Below are 15,008 nucleotides of genomic sequence, written 5' to 3'. Positions count from 1 at the left end.
AATCAGTGTGGACATTGTCACCCAGGTATACCCCATCCGATTCCTTTGTCTACCGTCTCCCTTTCCCATTTCCCCTTAGGGACCTTTCTCACAAAAGCCAATTACAAAATGAAATGTTTTTTTGCTTTCTCTAGGAGCCATAAAAAAGATTCCATAGTATGAAGAAAGGCTGAAAGAATTGGGTTTGTTTAGTTTTGAAAAGAGAAGAGTGAGAGGGGACATGATAGCAGTTTTCAGGTATCTAAAAGGGTGTCATGAGGAGGAGGGAGAAAATTTGTTCATCTTAGCTTCTAAGGATAGAACAAGAAGTAATGTGCTTGAACTGCAGCAATGGAGGTTTAGGTTGGGCATTAGGAAAAAGTTCCTAACTGTCAGGGTGGTTAAACACTGGAATAAACTGCCTAGGGATGCTGCGGAATCTCCTTCTCTGGAGATATTTAAGAGTAAGTTAGAGAAATGGCCTTCAGGTATGGTCTAGACAGTATTTGGTCCTGCCATGAGGGCAGGGGACTGGACTCGATGACCTCTTGAGGTCCCTTCCAGCCCTACAATCTATGAATCTATGAATAAACTGCCACCTCAGATTCAGGATATTAAAACTTGTCTCCATCATTCCATCATTTCAGGCTTAGGGCTGGTTTGTGGCTTTTGACTTATAAGACACACAATTCCACATTTCCATTTACCTGGCCTGTAGGATGTACCTGAGATTTACTGTGGGGCCTAATTACTATGAGTACAATGTACTACCTTTTGGGCTCTCCAAGGCATGAGGAGCGTTGCTGTAGTGGCAGAACGCCTGAGGGAAAACGGCATCACATCTATCCGTATCTAGAGGCAGATCATAACAGGAACTCTGAAAAGCCTCAGCTGTGCCCCTTCTCTGTTTCCCCTGCTGGGTCTCATGGTGAATTATGAGAAATCACCCTTCCCATCCCATTACAGATGATAAGAGTTCATAGGTGTCAGGATAGATTCCACGACAGTCGGGGCATACTTAGGACAGATTCTTCCGACTTCAGTCTTTACTGAACATGGTGATACCTGGCTACAATAGTATGGACTTGCCTCACATTATTAGGCCATATGTCCACATGTACATATATGATGCCATTTGCCAAACTTTGTCCAAGGCCCCTACAGCTCTGGCTCAGATCAGTCTACTCTCTTACAAAGGATCACTAAGCAAGACAATTTTAATTCCACCTCATATCCTCATGGTGCTAACATGGTGGCTGCCCCTCGACAGTGTCCAAGAAGGGGTACTGTTTGTGACTTGTGATGCAGGGCATTAGTCACAGATACAACAGAGATAGACTGGGGAGCCCACCTGGACCACATAAATACAAGGGATATGGTCCACAGAGGATACAAAACTACACATAAACAACTTAGAACCTGGAGGGGGGCATTCTTCCCGGTCCTATAATACTCTGTAATGAAGATAATGACAGACAATATGTCAGCAAAGTATGACATAAACAAGGAAAGTTGGGTCCTCTTTTTTCCCCTCTGCAGGGAAACAATCTAGCCATGGAACTGGTGCTAACTACATGGCATAATTCCAATAGCCCTGCACCTTCTGACAGATTTCCTAAGAAGACAGTCTGTCACCAACCATGAGTGGTTATTGTTGAAATCCATCACCAAGTTGTTATTCCATCAATGGGGGGATTTGGTAATAGACATGTTTGCCACCAAGGGCCATGCTAAGTTCTCACACACTTCTGTTCTAGAGGAGGCATGAGCCTGGTACCTTTGCCAGATGTCTTCCTTCTACAGTGGAATCAAGAACTCCTTTAGGCTGTCCCACTACTAATCCCTAGAGTGATTTCCAAGGCCAGACAAGACCAAGTCAAACTCATTTTCATAGCTTCCTACTGGCTGAGGAAGTTGTGGTGGATTGATCTACTGCAGATGTGTTTGCAACCATATATCAGGCTTCCAGACTGCTGAGACCTGTTATCACAAGATCAGGGTCAAGTATTCCATCCAGACACAAAGTTGTTACAACCGACAGCCTGTATGTTGGCTTGGTGATACTATGGAAAAGGACTGCTCCTTACTTGTTCAGGAGATACTGGCACAGAGATGGAAGCTATCTATGAGGAAAATGTACTTTTCCAATTAGTAAAGGTTCTCAATATGGGCAGTCCAGTGTGACCTAGACTCAGTGCATGCCCCGGCAGTGGGGACTGTAGATTATTTGCTGCAGAAAAGCATTCACAGATTTCACTTAGCCCAAATAAAGTCCATCTGGCAGCAATGTCAGTGTATCATCCACTGATATGTTTACTCTCAGTCTTCTCTCATCTGATGATATCCAGATTTCTTAAGGGCTTAATGCATGTTTACCGATTGGTCACTGAACCTGCTTCATCATGGGACCTCAGTGTCATTCTTCTAAAGTTCATTGAGCCCCATCCCCCCTCCTCCCGGTCAATCCTGTTTCAGAATGTTCCATCCACTCTCTTACCCTCAAAACGGTCTTCCTGGTGGCCATCACCTCAGCTAGAAGGATGAGCAAACTTCAGATGCTCCTGGCAGAACCCCCTTATACCTTGTTTCAAAGAGATAAGGTGTTTCTGAGATCTTGTGTGAAATTCAGCACTAAAGCGATTTTTGAGTTCCACTTAAACCAGTCAATTGACTTACCTGTGTTTTTATCAAAGCCAGATTCCACACAAGGAGAGAAGAAACTCCATACTTTGGATGTATCCAGAACCCTGTGGTACTACACCAATAGAACCAAATCTTACAGATTGTACCCATATTTATTTGTGGCTATAGGTGGTTGTTCCAATAAGTTAGGCCATTTCATCACAAAGACTTTCAAAATGGGGATAGCACATTGTATCTCACTGTGCTGCCAGCTGCTGATGTACTTCTTCTATTGAGTATTAAGGCTCATTGCACCAGAGTCCAAGCTCCACACTCAAGCTGCTTCTGAAATACATTGATATGTGATGTCTGCAAGTTTCTGTGTCTTTAATAAGTTGCTTGTCAATTCTTTCTTGGCCTACTTTATTATAACTTTTACATTTTACTTGCCAGTTTGTGCTGCTTATTTTCCTCATTTTGACTTACAAATTTTAAAAGATGCCTTTTTGCCTCTAATGGCCTCCATTACTCTGCTGTTTACTCATGGTGGCGTTCTTTTGGTCCTCCTGCTGTCTTTTTGTATTTGTGGTATGCATTTAGTTTGAGCCTCTTTTATGGTGTTTTGAAGTAGTCTCCATGCTGATTTCAGGCATTTGATCCTGGTGACCTGGTCTTTTTAATTTCCATCTAACTAGCTTCTTCATTCTTGTGTAGTTCCCCTTTTGAAAATTAAATGTTACTCTGATTGTGGGGTTTTTGTTGTTGTTGTTGTTATTTTATATATATATTTTCCCACCTCTAGGTATGCTAAATTTAATTACATTATGATCACCATTACTGAACAGTTCAGCTATTTACCTCCTGGAAAGGATCCTGTGCTCCACTTTGGACTAAATCAATAATTCCCTCTCTCTCCTTGTGGATTCCAGGACTAGCTGATCCAAGAAGCAGTCATTTATGGTGTCTAGAAATTTTATCTCTGCATCCAGCCCTGAGGTGACATTTACCCAGTCAGTATAAGGATAGTTGAAATCACCCATTATTTTTGCGTTTTGTGGTTTTGTTGCCTCTCTGACTTCCCTTAGCTTTTCACAATCACCATCACCATTAGGTGGTCAATAGTATATTTCTACTGTTTTACTTATACTATTTAAGCATGGACTTTCTATCCATACAGATTCTGTGGTACAGTTTGATTCATATAGTCACCTTATTTGCCTCTACATGACCTGCTCTGTCATTCCTATATATTTTGTACCCTGATATTACTGTGTCCAGTTGTTAGGAAGAGACAGGCAATATTAATGAGGGATTTGATTATTAGAAACATAGATAGTTGGGTTTCTGATGACTAGTAGAACCACATGGTGAATTGCCTGCCAGCTGCAATGGTAGCAGATCTCAAGAGACATCCAGATAGCCTTATAGGCAGTGCTGGGGAGGAGCTAGTGATTGTGATACATGTGCATTCTGATGACGCAGGGAAAGGTAGGAGAGAGGTCCTGAAGACCAAATTTAAGTTGCCGGGTAAGAGATTAAAGCCCAGGACTTCCATGGTAGTATTCTCTGAAATGCTTCCAGTTCTACATGCCGGGCCAGTAAGCAGGACCGGCGCTAGTGTTTTTAGCGCCCTAGGCGCACAGCCATTTCACTGCCCTGCGTGCTGGTCCCGCGGCTCCGGTGGACCTGCCGCAGTCGTGCCTGCGGAGAGGGTCCCCTGGTCCCGCGGCTCCGGTGGACCCTGCCGCAGCTGTGCCCTGCGGGAAGGTCCATCGGACCCGGGGAGGCAGCAGACCGTCCGCAGGAATGCCTGCGGCAGCTCCCACTGAGCCGCGGACCAAGGGGACCTCCGCAGGCACGACTGCGGCAGGTCCACTGGAGCCAGCTGCCGCCCCCCCCAGCAAAATGCCGCCCCCCAATAATCCTGGCGCCCTAGGCGATTGCCTAGGCCGCCTAAATGGAAGCGCTGGCCCTGCCAGTAAGACAGGCAGAACTGCAAGGTCTAAATGCATGGATGAGATGATGGTGTAGGGAGGAGGGATTTAGGTTTATTGGGAACTGAAGAACCTTTTGGGGAAGGAATAGCCTATACAGAAAGAATGGGCTCCATCTTAACCAAAATGGAACCAGACTGGTGGCGCATAAAATGAAAAAGGTTGTAGAGGATTTTTGAAACTAAGGGCTGGGGAAAAGTCGTCAGGCGCAGAGGAGCAAGTTGTTCAAATAGAGACATTCCTAGGAACCTTTCAGTAGTGCATTAGGTGATGTCACTAACTTATGCCAGATGTGGTTTATTCCCTCTCTCATATATAACGAGGTCTCATCATGATTCTTAGGGAGCCAATTTGTTTCTGATTTGCATAAACTGCTTCTTATAATTAAATAGTAAAGTTCCTCAAACTAGACAAATAAACTGACCCTTCCTGAAGCCAACAAAACAAATTTAGAGTTTCTGTCTAAACTTTTTGAGATATGAGGAGCAAAATTAATATTAAGAAACTTTGCAAAAGGTGAAAACAACTCCTTTTTTGAATCTGCTCATTTCCAAATATCTTTGTTGATTTGCTTCAAAATTCCCAGAAAAATTCTATCCTAGCATAAAATCACACATGTAATATTGTAGGTGGATTGGTTTAATTCTGATACAGATGGGGAAAGGTGCTGATGTAGGACTTGTAATGGAAATCTAGCTTCCTCTGTAATACTATATTCTTAAAAGCATTTTCCATTGGAATAGCACAGATTAAAAGAAAGCTAAAAATTTTTCATTTTCACTGAATTTTTGTGTTTTAGTATGTATACTTATTTACTCCTAAATCATCAACGTCAAAATTAAACATTAAAAACCAAACAACTTTGCAGAAATCTAAGTTATGAAATGCAATAGTAATTTGTATTTCTATATTACCTTTCCTCTGAGGTTCTCAATGCAGTTTGCGTAGACTGTCGGTCCTTCATCAGTTGAGACTGAGACGATCACAACATGACTTCCAATCTTCTCTTGCTCTGGCCATCCTTTGCCATGCTTGTCCATATCTCCTTGTTAGAAAATCATCCCACCTCTTTGGAGGCTGACAGCATGGCCATTTCTGTTCTTGCATAAGTTTACAATCATTTAATTAAGCCTCCACCTCCATAAAGTAAGTGAAGAAAATAGAAGAACATGTCTCCCATACACCTGTGAGATGGAACATGTCAACTATTTAACAATGCAATGGTGATAACACAAAACAACAATTTATGGTAGGAACTGAAGAAGAATACCATATCCAATAGAAAATGCAGGGAGAATTTAGGTAGGCAGAATGCAACTACATGCAACTACATGAGTTGGAACTTGGTGAGGACAGTAGGGTTTAATACTACTTCTCCTGCAGAATGTAATGCTGTTTTTAGGGATCATAAGCGGACAGGACCTTGATTTTACCTGTCATTCAAAGGATAGCATCTCTGGTAGCACAATATCCTCCCCCACAATGCAGAGGCATTGGCTCAGCTCTGACTCAGAGGAAAGAGTGCCACCTACTGAATATCAGCTCTACTTTTGCAGAACACAGGTATATGCTGCAAATCTGTCATCCAAATTCTGACGGCATAATTTATTAAGGTTATAAGAGCTGACATCATTACAGCACAAAATATGCCTATACAGCTTAAGAATTTAGGGGTTTTATATGTTTCCTAGGAAATGTTCTCATTTGCTAAGATGTTTTAATTTAGTGATAAAACAAATGATCTAATAGGGAGTACATATATATTGAGCTTTGTTGCTGTTATATTGGTAGAGTCATAGTCTGACACATACACAAATCTTGTGAATTGTAATAATAAAGAGGACAGCACAATCACAGCAGTGGCTGCAATGAAAAACTATAATGGCTATGGTTTTGGAGAAAACAAAATTGTAAGAAGTGAAGACTGAGGAGTGGGGGAGCTACGTAATAGTGCCCGGTGGCAAAACCTTTACAAAACACTTTATAAAGCCTTACCTATAGTTCACCAAAGTAACTAGTGAATAAACAGCCATGTCAGGGTGACTTTGAACTTTGTCCTTGTGGTTACTATGTTGCCTTGGCTCTGGGTCAGCAGCTGATAGGTTCAAACTTAGATAGTATCATACTGAGGGGATGGCCATGTTGAAAGACCCCCAAGAAGATGACAGAGCACAGACATTCTGGGCATTGCAATGTTAACACCTATAAGGCAGGATCATGTCATTTCTGCCCAGTGTCACTTTTGCATTACTATGTTGTGGCATTTTCCGTTGCAGTTCACAACACAAATATTTTACTTCATTAAACTCAGTCAGGTGAAGTGCTATTCACTCATCCTTGCTAGGAGGCAGGGCTGTGCTCTGGCGTGTTCCAACTTGGTTTGAGGGCATAGTAGGTACTGTTTTCAAATGAGCTGAATTCAACTTAAATCAGTTCTCTCCATCTCCATTCACATTCTCCATGAAAGATATAGATCCTATGACACTTTTGCAAAAGAGCAGGTAATAACTCCAATGTACAAGAGTACATTGTACTACTTTGTATTAGGGCAAATTCAACCCTGGTGCCAATGCGTGCACCTCCAATTGCCTTCCATTGGATTCACCACATTTACAACAGGTTTGAATTTGCTTCTTTATGTATTGGCCTGCGAGCAATTGCTAAGCACATGGGCCCAGATCCTGAAAGGTAATTAGGCTCCTAGAGACCCCAGACTTACGTGCCTAAGTTTTAGTTTCGGCTCTGCTGTGATCCACAAAACTACTACCAAACCCTGAAGGCACCTAAATTCAGTTGGTGCTTAAGTTTTCAGGCCAAAAGTTCCCTTGGTAGTTGGCACCTGTGTTTCAGCGGCTGAACATGCACAGTGCTGCCAACCTATAGGTGTTTGGTCACCCAACTTTCACCTATGCTCCAGAGCAATTCACAAATTGGGTGAAGATAGGCCTTTGACTGCCTAAGTTACATGCAGGGCACAAGCCAGTGAGTGAGCTCTGAGTATGCTTGCTGGATTAGGTCTCATTTAAACTCTGGCCAGACAAGGAAGTTGTGGCACCACCTACATTGTAACGTTTAGCTCTAGTGCTTAGAGCACATACTGGGGATATGACCGACCCAAGTTCAATGCCCTTCCCCCCAGGAGAGAAAGGATTTGAACAGGAGAGTGTCCCACCTGTCAAGAGCATGCTCCAATAACTGAGTAATCTGATATTCTGATGGGGTTCTCTTGTTCAAGCTCTTCCAATGTGGCTAAATAATGAAAGTGTAACTGGAACAAGGGGACTTGACCCAGGTTCCTAGGTAGATGCCCTAATAGCTGGACTACAGAGTCATCTTTCTCCCTCTCTGACCCAATGACTAATTTAAGTATTTATCCATGGTAGAACAGTTATTGGGTGCATGCACATGAGAGAGAGTGACTGAGGTAAAGTGCTATGGCAGCTGTTTAGGAAACCCAGCATCTGGTCCAGTTGCTTTGCTCCAATCGCTCATCGAGAGAGGCTCAGGGAACCCCCATACCAGGCTATCCCATAGCTCAGTAGTTAGCATACTTTCCTGAGAAACTGGAGACCCCTCTTCAGATCCTTTCTTCCCCTCTAGCAGAGAGAGGGGATTGAATCTGGGTTTTCCACAGCCTGGGTAAGTGTTCAAAACACTGGGCTAAAAGTTATAAAGTGGTGGTGGTGGCAGTGGCAGTGGCGGCAGCAGCTTATTCATTGCCATTTTTGTGCAGAGCCAGGCAGTTGCCTAACCTTTCCCTCAAAAGTACCTAAGCTGCCTGACTGCAGGCAGCTGGGTCCCTTTGTGGATAGCTCAGTAGAAGTAGGTATCTGCTGCTTGGACTTACGTGCTTATCTCTGAAGGGGGGGCAGCTGGGCTTAGCACACACACCCCTGGTAGGCATCTCCCTTTTACTATCTTATGCAGCACCGTGGCTTGCCTGCTGGCTTTTGTGGATTGCATTCTAAGGCCATGTCTCATGGATTGTATAGCAGGGAGACAAGGCATGTAACTTGGCTTTGTGGATCACTTCCTGTGATTGTTTTTAGGTTCCTAAAAGTTACAACCTGCCAGGCTCAGCATTCCAACACATAAATCCCATCATGATCCCACCCATAATTCTTTCTGTATTGGATTAGTCACTGGACTATAATTTCCATCTATACAGCACTTCTGGATAGAAAATATTAATGGTACTAGAGAAAACTAACTTCTATTTTATTTTACTGTTGGTACAATGTTGCATGGGGGGAGTGTTGGAACAAGAGATAAATACTACAAACATTTAAATGAGAAAAAAATCATTTGCTATTTGGGGAAAAATTGATAACATTAAACCAGGAAATCATAGGTGAAATTCTGGCTCAATTGAAATTAATGAGAGTTTTGCCCTTGACTGTAGTAGAGCAAGGATTTTAGCCCATGTCTTTAGTAAGAAACTATATGTCATCAGCATGCCTGGATAAAATTACATCCTTTGCATTACATGGTTTCTCATTTTTTTACAGGCACTAAGAGGGAGGCAGCATGGTCTAACAGACAGAGCACTGGGCTGAGACACCTGAAACCTGCTTTCTGTTCCCAGATCTACAACGAACTTGCTGTGTGATTTTGAGCAAGTCACTTAATTGCCCTGTGTCTCAGTTTCTCATATCTATAGTGTGAAGATAATTATACTGACCTACTTTGTAAAGCACTTTGAGATCTATTGGTGGAACATATGATATTATTATATTGCTGTCGAAGAAATAAAAAACCCACTGTAGAGTTGTTTGCCTGTATCGGTTGTACATTATAAACCTATGTAAACTAGAGATGAGAAAAATCCCCAGGTTTGAGTACAGTACAGTAATTTTGTATTAACCTTTGTGTGCTGGATAGACCCAAGCCTGGGGCAAAAGTAAATGGGAGTGAGAACATCAAGTGCTCAAAAGTGAGAGAACAGGGATATACAGGAGTCTTTTCACAAAATGTTTCCATCTTAATTTTGATTTGACTTGTTAGGACAGGGGTAGGCAACCTATGGCACGCTTGCCAAAGGCGGCACGCGAGCTGGTTTTCAGTGGCACTCACACTACCTGGGTCCTGGCCACCCGTCTGGGGGGCTCTGCATTTTAATTTAATTTTAAATTAAGCTTCTTAAAAATTTTAAAAAACTTATTTACTTTACATACAACAATAGTTTAGTTATATATTATAGACTTACAGAAAGAGAACTTGTACCAATGTTAAAATGTATTACTGGCACGCAAAACCTTAAATCAGAGTGAAAAAATGAAGACTCGGCACACCACTTCTGAAAGGTTGCCGACCCATGTTAATATATTTTTTCTATATGATCCCCAGGAAGATTTTTCTGATAATTTTAAGACTGTCCAAAGCATTGCTTTATATATTTAAAGTTTTGCTTGTGGTTAATGAAACTGGGTGTGATGATGGAACAAGAACTTTACTTCCTGACCTATAGTGGAGCAGGGTGAGCCTGTTTGCCAGCATGCAATATTTTTTTTTTTCAGGCCAGGGTGACAGAAAGGGTTATATTCCAGATTGAGAAATCCCAGAAGTACATATTCCACTGGGTGAGAGAACAATTTCCTGTAGCAAAAAGAAAATTCTTTTAGAAAGTTTCAGCTGTTTGAAACATTCAGCATTTGTTGAAATAGGCTGAAGATTTGTCAAAAACACAGAACACTATGGTTCCCCGCTTTTAATCCTAATGTATTTGCGGGGGGGGGGGGGACTGGGAAATATATTCTCTGGGGTAAGTAGCTCCCTAAAACAAATCACATTATAATCTTTCCTTTTAAAAATAAGTAAATAAACCAACCTTAACGGGAAGACATTATATAACCTAGAAGTTTTGCAAAGTAGGACATACACAGAGCGGCATTTCACAGCGAGCTTTTGCTTGACAAATCAGTGCAGCAGACCTTCCCCTCCTCTCTTTTCTACAAATAAGCAAGAAATACCAGGCACAGAAGGTCAAATAAAAATCTGTGAGAAGGCAAGGGCAGCAAGAATCACGATACTGCTAGTCAGAACTCCTCAATAATCAAGGGTGGAAGAGAGGAAGGAGCTGCTTCCCGGCTAACACTCTGAACTACAAATTCTGTGAGAGGAGCAGGAGGGACGAGTTGAATTAAATGAACTCATTGGGAGCCTCTTCCACTTACAGTATGAGGAAGTGACGCTTTTAGTGAGCCCCAGAGAGAAAGGAGCAAAGTTTGTTTGTTAATTGTTTCCTCTTCGTCCCCCCTTCTCGGAGTAGCAGAGCTGGGAACAGAGCTAGTGCCTTTAGTTTCCAAGGTGAGCAAACAAATTCCACTTCCCACCCTCTTTCCTGCAGCTTCATTTTTGGTGTTAATTTATTTCCGTGTCAGTGGTATTGTGTTTTGTTTAGTTTAAATCAGTGGGTTGATCTGTGGTTATTTGGTGCAAGATGAGACGAAAAGAACTAGAGAGGGAGATCTGCTATTAAGTTTCCGTTTGTATGGCCTTGACATCCCCCCTCCTCCATCTCAGCATTGCCAAATGACAGGAGCAGCTGACTTCGCCCTTCGGGGGCCCAGGCGCAAGCGGCTGGAGTATAGCAGAAGTGCAGTGACACCAGTTCCTTTCTTGATGAGAAACACAGCTTTGGTTTCTTCTGTTTGAAAACAGGAAAGATGAAATTCCTTTAAAATACATTTAAAAAGAAGGCCCTGCAAAGCCATTCTCTTTTGTTTTGGGGGGTTTTATTGTTGTTTTTGCTAAAGCCACATCAAGGCTCTAAATATGGGTTTGCAACTCAGCCCCCCCCCCCCCACCCTTCCCACACTTAAGAAGCAGTCTCTTGCGTATTTTTTTTCTTCTGTTAAAATTTCCATCCGATCCGTATCGGGATTTCAGTGCAAGATTTTTGAATGTTCCATGTTTTATTAGCCTTTGCAATGTGTAAAGTGAGGTGAAAGTGCTGTTTTTAAGCCTCCTGTGCATGTAGGAAGGAAGCCACGTTATTTTTTTAAAGTACTAAATTAAACAGAAGGGAGCTCTTGCTTTGCAACGTTCATAAATATCACTGAGATTTAATCAGTTTTGGATGTTTTTTTTAACTTGTTTTTGATAATCTTGCATTCTAAGTTGTACAATTCTTCATCTGACTGTAACTGCAAAGGACTGATATTTTGCAGTTTACTAGTAAAAGCTGACAATACACCCACGCACATATGTGAATGTCTTATATAATACAAGCCCTTTATTCTAATACACTTCAAACGAAGTTTTATTTTTGCTTTGTAAAGCCTTGCAAGGTTGCAAACCTACAGGATTTTTTTTTTCCACGCTGCATTTCTAAAACAAACAGTTGAAAATTTTATAATATGATAATAACTTGATTAAATCCAGGTTTGCTGGTTTGTAAGCAGTGCAGAAGTTCTCTGCATCAAAGCAGTGAGCAAACAACAAAGGGAGGGGAAACCAGAGAAGAAATATCCTAATGCAGAGACTGAGATTAGTTGTTTAGAGGATGATATTACAGTTCATAGCAGCCATGGCTTTATGAGTGTATAATTACAGTGTGATTGCATAGGAAGGCATTGTTGGAACTAATATGCATACACAGGCTATTGTGCAAGACTTCAATATGGAACAAAAAGTAGATTTGCATTGCAAATAGTAAAAAGAAAATGTAGCCCTTACTAAACGGCTAAGTTCCTTTTTGCCTTTTGACCTCAAGTCATGATGATCCCTCCCTGAAATATTACCAAACACCTGAAAGTTAAAGAGAGGAGAGGAAAATGAAGTTGTTTGCATTGCCCCACCTAAAAAGAAATGGGAGAAGGGAGGTATTGCACAGGAAACTGGTGCTACTACAGGAGTCCTAGATTTGATGTACTGCACAGAAAATACCTATAACAATATCTGAACTTGTAAAAGGTTTTGAAAGCTTATTGAATATGTGGACTTGCAGTCTGAAAATTCAGCGGATACTAAGCAGTCAGTTTTGCTAGCAGTTTGATTGATTTTGTGTAGACTTCTGCTGTACAATTATGACTCTAGTCAGGGCCTTGTCTCTTGTATACTGGGTGACGAAAAACAAATGCATTAAAATTAAAAAGTGATTGCAATTAGGCTGTCCTGTTTTTTGGTAGAGTGAGAGTCAAAAGAGGTAGTTTGCATGTTCTGTCACAAGAAGTAAAAGGTTCAGAAGAGGAGTGGTAATAGAGACTTGATATTCCCAACTCTGGTGATTTTATTGTGAATCTGGCAATATTCAGTGGTGTTCTTTTAAAAAACAGATCCAGGAATCTTTTGATAACAGAGAATCTGTTTCCATTATTATTGTTGTTGTTTGTTTTGTTTTATTTTATTTTATATATTTTTTACACATATATATATATATTATAAATATATAGTAAAAAAAAATTCCCCTCTCCCCCTATGGGTGGTATGTGTCTTCCTCAACCTCGGAGTCCTCTACCGTTCCTGTCGGAGTGAGTTCTGCGCAGTATCTTAGCTGTTCCTAGCACATGCACTCTTCCTGGACAGAGAGCTCTGATGTTGTTCCTGGGATCTGTTGGAGCCACTCACCCAGCCTTAGAGTCACCAGCCCCGAGGGCTGCCTACCACCCTGGGACCACTTTGGCCTTCACTTTCCACATCCTTTCTAGTTCCTCTTCAGCCCTGGTACTCTCCTGCTCTTCATTTCCTTCTTCCTGATGTTGCTGTCACTGGCACTGATATATCTATCACCCGCTGTCCTTCTGCTCCTGTCATTTACCACGATGTTCTGGATTGATTGCCAAGTACCTGCCTGTTCCGTCTGGATCGGAAAGTCCCACAAAGAATCTTAGACAACCTTGCTATTCTCCACAACCTTCTGCGGATAATCTCCCATTGGTCTTGGAGGTCTAGCCCATACGCTGCTGCAGATGTTCCTGTACACAATGCCAGCCACTTGGTTGTGCGGCGTTCAGTGTATGCTGTTCCTGCCTGCATCTTACACCCTTGCCACTATGTGTTGGACTTGTCTCTTGAGCCTCTCTGCACAGTCTGCACCTTGGTCCTCTCTACTTGTGGTTAGTACCCTGCTTCAATGGATCTTTTGGTTGCTTCAGTGGCCTGTTCCTGTTGCTGCATGATCAGTGCCTCAGTGCGTCTTTGTGGTTCCAGGCCTTTCAGCCACTGGTAGGATCCTAATGTCAGGCCACCTCAGCTATCTGTCGATGGTAACATCCATGAAGGGGTCTTGTCTTGCATGGCACCTTCTTCTGCTGTTTATAAAACTAATTCTAGGCCTTCTGGAGCATTCAATTCTTGAAAACATGACCTAAGTATACCCTAAAAGCCACACAACCAAGAGGCAAATAACCCACCCCCAAATGTTAATTATTTTTAAAAAATCTCCTGATTTAAAGATATTACATGATTTTTGGAGGGGCCCAAGTCATATTTTTTAATATTTGGATTAGCATAAACTGGCAATAGCAATGGTTTAGTTCTCCTTCAAGAGATGTCCTGTGGGTGCTCCACTCTAGGTCTCGGTGCGCCCCTGCGCCAATATTGATCGGGAGAATTTTTGCAGCAGTACTCGTAGCGGCCATGGCATGCTCAGAAGCCTGTCACTCACCCTGAGTATATCACTTGGAGCATTGCATCCAGCTGGTTCCTCAGTTCCTTTCTCTTTACCGCCCCGGCTGAAGGAGCTCAGCAGACTCCTTAAGAATTTCTTTCCCCATCTTAAAATACCTTGTAGTTAGACAGTTTTTTCCTGTTAGTTAGTTGTTAGTTAGTGTTACCTACCTTTTTTCTACTGTTTAAAAAAAAAATAAATTTCTTGTTCTCTCAGCTGCTTCAAATATGCCTAGCTCCACAGGCTTTAAGCACTGCTCCTCCCCTAAGGACGCTATCCCTCTCTCTGATGGACACTCACAGTGCATAAAATGCTTGGGGGAGACTCATATTCCCCCAAAATGTACTCACTGCACTAAACTAAGTTCCAGAGCGAGGAAGGATAGAGAGTTAAAACTCAAACTCATTTTACTTCAGAAATCTCTACAGTCTGCCTCAGACCCTGGCACGGACTCTGCCTCCGCTCACAGACACAGCTCTACCACTTCAAAGAACCAGAAGAAAGCAGCTAAACGAGAACACCTTCACTCAAAGTCAAAAGAAACCCTTAGACACAAACCTTCTCCGGTCAGATCCACAGTCTCCTTACCGGTTGCTCCCCCGCCTGAGTGCTTTCGACGAGCCGGGCTCCTCCGGTACCGTGCTAAACCCGCCTGTGCTTTCGGCGGCAGCACGAGTTTCTGGTGCCAAGGCCACAGACATTCAGTTGCCTGCCTCAATTATGGCACCTATCGGCACCGCGATGAATGCGGCACTGACAACTCAGGCCCCCCTGAGGCACGCAACCTGCTATTAATAGCGCGG

General features: G+C 42.4%; 1 protein-coding gene and 1 long non-coding RNA gene across 2 annotated transcripts in view; one reads left to right on the top strand and one right to left on the bottom strand.

The window, feature by feature from the left end:
• Positions 1 to 9,635: 9,635 nt before the first annotated feature.
• Positions 9,636 to 10,701, bottom strand: LOC116824717 (uncharacterized). The gene is made up of 3 exons (XR_004373688.2): positions 10,565 to 10,701; positions 10,057 to 10,190; positions 9,636 to 9,702 (listed from the first exon to the last, which is right to left on the bottom strand). It is a non-coding gene; the product is annotated as an uncharacterized LOC116824717 (long non-coding RNA).
• A 113-nt stretch (positions 10,702 to 10,814) lies between these two features.
• Positions 10,815 to 15,008, top strand: part of MIDEAS (mitotic deacetylase associated SANT domain protein) — a 110,234-nt gene continuing 106,040 nt past the window's right edge. The window contains exon 1 of the mRNA XM_075065439.1: positions 10,815 to 10,901. The gene's annotated coding sequence lies outside the window, so the exon portion shown is untranslated. The remainder of the gene's footprint in view (positions 10,902 to 15,008) is intronic.

This window comes from Chelonoidis abingdonii, chromosome 4 (assembly GCF_003597395.2).
Source record: "Chelonoidis abingdonii isolate Lonesome George chromosome 4, CheloAbing_2.0, whole genome shotgun sequence".
In the NCBI taxonomy this organism is placed as follows: Eukaryota; Metazoa; Chordata; order Testudines; family Testudinidae; genus Chelonoidis; species Chelonoidis abingdonii.
The sequence above is the reverse complement of the archived record's forward strand: the minus strand, read 5'-3'. Positions and strand labels throughout refer to the sequence as shown.